General features: G+C 39.4%; 1 long non-coding RNA gene across 1 annotated transcript in view; it reads right to left on the bottom strand.

Moving 5' to 3' along the window:
- Positions 1-591: 591 nt before the first annotated feature.
- LOC131381725 (uncharacterized) overlaps positions 592-6,395 on the bottom strand; it is a 42,243-nt gene continuing 36,439 nt past the window's right edge. The window contains exons 2-3 of the long non-coding RNA XR_009210616.1: positions 1,069-1,227; positions 592-984 (exon numbers count right to left, since the gene is read on the bottom strand). This is a non-coding gene — a long non-coding RNA (uncharacterized LOC131381725). The remainder of the gene's footprint in view (positions 985-1,068; positions 1,228-6,395) is intronic.

Below are 6,395 nucleotides of genomic sequence, written 5' to 3'. Positions count from 1 at the left end.
CAATAAAATAAAACCTCAGTGGGGGAAATTGACTTTCTGTGAAGCTTCTCATACAGGTTCTGTGGGTGTTGATGCCCAAATCACTGACCACTAGATTGCAAAACTGCATCCTGCTGCTTTTTTTATGGCTGTCATGATAGACAAAATCCCTAGAAAATAAATCTGTTATTCTCAGTCTTAGAATCATAAAACTCTGAAACACATTGAAATCTGTAAATCACATTGGCTAAATCCCAGAAATTGCCAAATAAAGTCATAAACATGTTTTATAGCTGTAACACAAGAAAAATAATCTCTTTTTGGTAACTCAAACACATTACTGTATTAGGATCATCATCATCACATATTAGACTAAGTTACTCGCAGCAAGCCACCAGACATTTTCAAAATACCCCACGGCAGTTTCAGAAGTTGAGTGACAGTGTAACAGTCAGAAAAAAACTGGTGGTGCTTCAGCAACAAACAATTCTAAAATCTCAGTGGTTTTAAACAATTCACGTTTGTTTCCAGGTTATACAGTGAAGTCTGGCAAAGATACTGTGCCTGTAATAATCGATGCACTGCCAAGCTGAAATAATCAAAAGGGTCAGATTTCTATTTTAAAGAGTTTATTTAATCAAAAACCTAGGAATAGCCATTCTGGGATGCACCACTAAGAGAAACTGGGATAGTGCTTAGAAGTTAAAAGCCAAATTCTTGCTAACAGGAAGAAGACAAAGAAATATAACAGGATTACAACATTTTTTATACAAGGCTGGGCTTATGAGTTACAATAAATTAATTATTCATAGTTTGTTTTCTTTTCTCTGTGGCTTGTTTTCTTTTCTTTATACCTGGTTTTCATTTTCTTTCCAATATAAAAGAGTGTATTTAACATTCCATCTTAAGTCCTTGTGATAACCATGAAGGCTATGTGAAAAAGATAAGAGGATTGGAGAGAGGCAGAGAAAGGTGGCAGAACAGAAGGCTCCACTGATCATTTCTCTGGCAAGGAAAACAATTTAACAAATATTTACACAAGGAAAGCACCTTCATAAGAACTAAAAATCAGGTGAGTACTCATAGTACCTGGTTTTAACTTCATATTGCTGAAAGAGGCACCGAAGAGGTAGGAAAAACTGTCTTGAATCACCTCTAACATGCCCTGGCAGTGTGGTGTGAAGAGCATCTCTGGGCACTGGCAGAGGGAGGACACAGCAATTTTGAAGCATTGAACTCAATGCTGTCCTGTTAAAACAGGAAGGTAAACCAGATGAAACTCAGCTGATGCCCACCTATGGAGGGAGCATATAAACCAGCCCTAGTCAAAGAGAATCACCAATTCCAGCAGTGAATTTAAGTTCCTGAAAGCCTCACCACAGTGGGCTAAAGTGCCCTGGGGCCCTAATAAACTTGAAAGGCAGTCTAGCCACAAGGACTGCAAGTATTACATGAGTCCTAGTGCTGAGCTGGGCACAGAAACAACAGCTTGGGCGCATGTGAGCTACTGAGACACTAGCCAGGGCAGCTAAGGAGGTATGGCATCACCACTTTCCTAACCCCAAGCTGCACAGTTCATGGGCTCTGAAAGAGACCCTTTTCTTCCACTTGAGGAGTGGAGAGGGGAGAAGAAAGAGAACTCTGTCTTGAATCTTGGATACCAGCTCAGCCACAGTAGGATAGGGCACCATTCAGAGTTGTGAGGTCCTCTTTCCAGGCCCTAGCTCCTGGACAACATTTCTACACATGCCCTTGGCCAGAAAAGAACCTGCTGCTTTGAAGGGAAGGAACTTGTCCTGGCCAGATTCATCACGTGCTGATGGAAGAGCCCTTGACCTCTGAATAACCAGTAGCAATAGCCAGGTATTATGTTGAGGGCCTTGGGTGAAGCTCTGAGACTTGCTGGTATCAGTTGACACTCAGCACATTCCTAGCTGTGGTGGCTATAAGGTGAGATTCCTTCTGTTTGAGAAAAGCAGACAGAAAAATAAAGGGGACTTTGTCCTGCACCTTAGATACCAGCTCAGCCACAGGGGAGCAGAGCACCACCTGGGCTCTTGGGGTCCCCTATACAAGAACTTGTCTCTTGGACAGCATTTCTGGGGCAGAGGAGAGCCCACTTCCCTGAAGGGTGAATCCAAGGCCAGGGAGCATTCACAAGTTGACTCAAGAGCTCCTGGGCCTTAAGGAGAACATTAGTGATAGTCTGGCAGTACTCCTTGTAGAACTGTGGTGGCGGTGGCCACGGGATGGGGCGCCTCTGCCTCTGGACAGGGGAGGGAAGAGTGGGAATGATTGTGTCTTGTGGTTTAAATGCCAGTTCAGCCTGCAGTACAGTAGAACACCAGGTAGACTTCTAAGGTTTTTGACTCTAGTCCCAGGCTCCCGAATTTACCTCTGGACCTGCCCGGGGACTGGGTAACTTGCTGCCAAGAAGGCAAGGACACAGACCTGACTGGCTTTACCACTTGTAGAGTCTGAGGGCCTTGAGTGAGCATAGGCAGTATCCAGGGAGTGGTCACAGCAGGCCCTGGGCAAGACCCAGTGCTGTGCTGGCTTCAGGACTCACCCAGCACAGTCATAGTGGTGGTGGCCACAGGGCTGCTTGTGTCACTTAACACCCAGCTTCAGGCAGCTCTGAACAGAAAGAGAGACTGTTTCTTTGGGAGAAAGTAACAAAAGGGAACAAGAGTCTCTGCCTAGTAATGCAGAGAATTCTCTCGGATCTTATGCAGGACTGTCAAGGTGGTACCTATATGAGTCTGCAAGAACCCCAATATTACTGGGCATGGAGGGCCTCCTAAAGTGACACAGCTTAAATCACAAACCCAAGTCCTTTTAATAATAAAGATCAGAGCAGGAATTAATAAAATTGAAATAAACAAATACAAAAGATCAACAAAAAAATTGATTTTTAAAAAAAGTTTAACAAAATTGACAAATCCTTAGCCAGAGTAACTAAGAATAAAAGAGAGAAGGCCCAAATAAATAAAATCAGAAATGAAAAAGGAGACATTACAACTGAGACTGCAGAAATTCAAAGGACCATTGGAGGCTGCTATGAGCAACTATGTGCCAATGAGTTGGAAAATCTAGAATAAATGGAGAAATTCCTAGACGTATACAACCTACTAGGATTTAACCAGAAATAAATCCAAAACCTGAACAGATCAATAAAAAGTAATGAGATTGAAGCCTTAATAAAAAAAAAAATCTCCCAATAAAGAATCCTAGGAGCTGATGGCTTCACTTCTGCATTCTAACAAACATTTAAAGAAGAACTAATACCAACCCTACCCAAACCATTCCAAAAAATTGAGGAGGAAGCAATACCTCCAAACTCGTTCTATGAGGCCATATTACTTTGATACCAAAACCAGACAAAGACACATCAAAAAAGAAAGCTACAGGCCAATATCTCTGATGAATATTGATGCAAAAATTCTCAACAAAATACCAGCAAACTGCAATCAATACATTAGAAAGATCATTAATCTCAACCAAGGGGGATGTATCCTTGGGATGGAAGGTTGGCTTAACATATGCAAATCAATCAGTGTGAAACATAATATCAACAGAATGAAGAATAAAAACCAGATGATCATTTCAATTGATGCTGTAAAGTATTTGATAAAATTTAACATCCCTTCATAACAAAAACCCTAAAAAATGGGTATAGGAGAAACATTCCTCAACACAATAAATGCCAAATATGACAGACTCACAGCCAGTATCATACTGAATGGGGAAAGACTGGAGCCTTTCCTCTAAGATCTGGAACATGACAAGAATACCCACTTTCACTACTGTTATTCAACATAGTACTGGAAGTCCTAGCTAGAGCAATCATACAAGAGAAAGAAATAAAGGGCATCCCAACTGGAAAGGAAGAAATCCAATTATCCTTGCTTGCAGATTATGTGATCCTATACTATATTTGGAGAAACCTAAAGACTTCACACACACACACACACACACACACACACACACACCACAAACTTTTAGAACTAATGAACAAATTCAGTTATGTTGCAGGATAAAAAATCAACATATAAAAAAATCAGTAGCATTTCCATATGCCCAATGGTGAACAATCTGCAAAAGAAATCAACACTGATCCCATTTACATTAGCCACATATAAAATTAAATACCTAAGAGTTAACTTCAAGAAATGAAAAATCTCTACAATGAAAACTATAAAACACTGATGAAAGAAATTGAAGAGGACACCAAAAAAATGGAAAGATACTCCGTGTTCATGGGTTGGAAGAATCCATATTTATAAAATATCCATATTACCCACAGCAACCTACAGATTCAATGCAATTCATATTGAAATACCAGTGAAATGCTTCACAGAAATAGAAAAAAAACAATTCTAAAATTTATATAGAACCACAGAAGACTAGAACAGCCAAAGCTACACTAAGCAAAAAAAAAAAAAAAAAAAAAGGAGGAATCACATTACCTGACTCTAAATTATACTACAGAGCTATAGTAACCAAAATGGCATGGTACTGGCAGAAAAACAGGCATATAGACCAATAGAACAGAATAGAGAACCCAGAAACAAATCTACGCACCTATAGTGAACTCATTTTTGACAAAGGTGCCAAGAACATACACTAGGAAAAAGATAGTCTCTTTAATAAATGATGCTGGGAAAACCGAATATCCATATGCACACACACACAGAAAACTAGACCCTTATCTGTTGTCATATACAAAAATCAAATCAAAATTGATTAAAGACTTAAATTAAAGTCTGCAGACTATCAAACTACTTTTCCCCAAGAAAACTTTAGGGAAAATCTCCAGGACATTGGCCTGGGCAAAAATTTCCTAAGTAATACCCTACAAGCACAGCAACCAAATCAAAAATATACAAATGAGGCCGGGCGCAGTGGCTCATGCCTGTAATCCCAGCACTTTGGGAGGCCAAGGCGGGCGGATCACGAGATCGGGAGATCAAGACCATGGTGAAACCCCGTCTCTACTAAAAATACAAAAAATTGGCCGGGCGTGTTGGCGGGCGCCTGTAGTCCCAGCTACTCGGGAGGCTGAGGCAGGAGAATGGCATGAACCCGGGAGGCGGAGCTTGCAGTGAGCCGAGATCACGCCATTGCACTCCAGCCTGGGAGACAGAGCGAGACTCCGTCTCAAAAAAAAAAAAAAAAAAATATATATATATATATATAGATATACAAATGATATCACATTAAGTTAAAAAGCTTCTGTACAGCAAAGGAAACAATCAACAAAGTGAAGAGACAACCCACAGAATGGGAGAAAATATTTGCAACTTACCTATCTGACCAGGGTAATAACCAGATATATAAGGAGCTCAAACAACTCTATAGGAAAAAATCCAATAATCCGATCAAAAATAGATAAGAGGTCTGAATAGATATTTCTGAAAATAAGGCATAAGACATACAAATGGCAAACATAGGAAAAGATGCTCAAGATCATTGATCATCAAGGAAATGCAAATCGAAACTACAATGAGATATCATCTCACGCCAGTTAAAATGGCTTATAGCCAAAAGCCAGGCAATAACAAATGCCACTAAGGATGTGGAAATTGGGAATTTAAGTTAATACAATTACTATGGAGGAAAGTTTGGAGGTTCCTCACCAAAAAAATCCAGCTACCATATGATCCAGTAATCCCATTGCTCAGTATATACTCAAAGGAAAGGAAATGAGCATATCAAAGAGATCTCTGTATTTTCATGTTTACCACAGCACTGTTCACAATAACCAAGAGTTGGAAGCAACCTATGTGTCCGTCAACAGATGAATGGATAAAGAAAATGTGGTACATATACACAATGGAATACTATTCAACTATAAGAAAGAATGAGATGCTGTCATTTGCAACAATGTGGATGGAACTGGAGATCATTATGTTAAGTGAAATTAGCCAGACACAGAAAGACAGCCATTGCATGTTCACCTTTATTTGTGGAATCTAAAAATTAAAACAACTGAGCTCACGGAGATACAGAGTAGATGAATGGTTACCAGAGGCTGGAAAAGGTAGTGATGGGTGGAGGAGAGGTGGGGATGATTAATGGGTACAAAAATAATAGAAATAATGAATAAAACCTACTATTTGTTGGCACAGTAGGGTGACTATAATCAATAATAACTTAATTGTACATTTTAAAATAACTAAAATAGTATAATTGGATTGTTTGTAACACAAAGGATAAATGCTTCAGGGGATGGATATCCCATTCTCTATGATGTGATTATTATGCATTGCATGACTATATCAAAACATTTCATGTACCCCATAAATATACATACCTACTATGTATTCACAAAAATTAAAAAGGTAAAAAAAATGAATGATAAGAGGGAAGTTAATCTATAATGAAAGTCAACAGGAAGAAGGAAGGATCTTTCC

Source organism: Hylobates moloch, unplaced genomic scaffold (genome assembly GCF_009828535.3).
Source record: "Hylobates moloch isolate HMO894 unplaced genomic scaffold, HMol_V3 SCAFFOLD_17, whole genome shotgun sequence".
In the NCBI taxonomy this organism is placed as follows: Eukaryota; Metazoa; Chordata; class Mammalia; order Primates; family Hylobatidae; genus Hylobates; species Hylobates moloch.
Note: the sequence above shows the minus strand (reverse complement) of the source record. Positions and strands in the feature narration are given on the sequence as shown.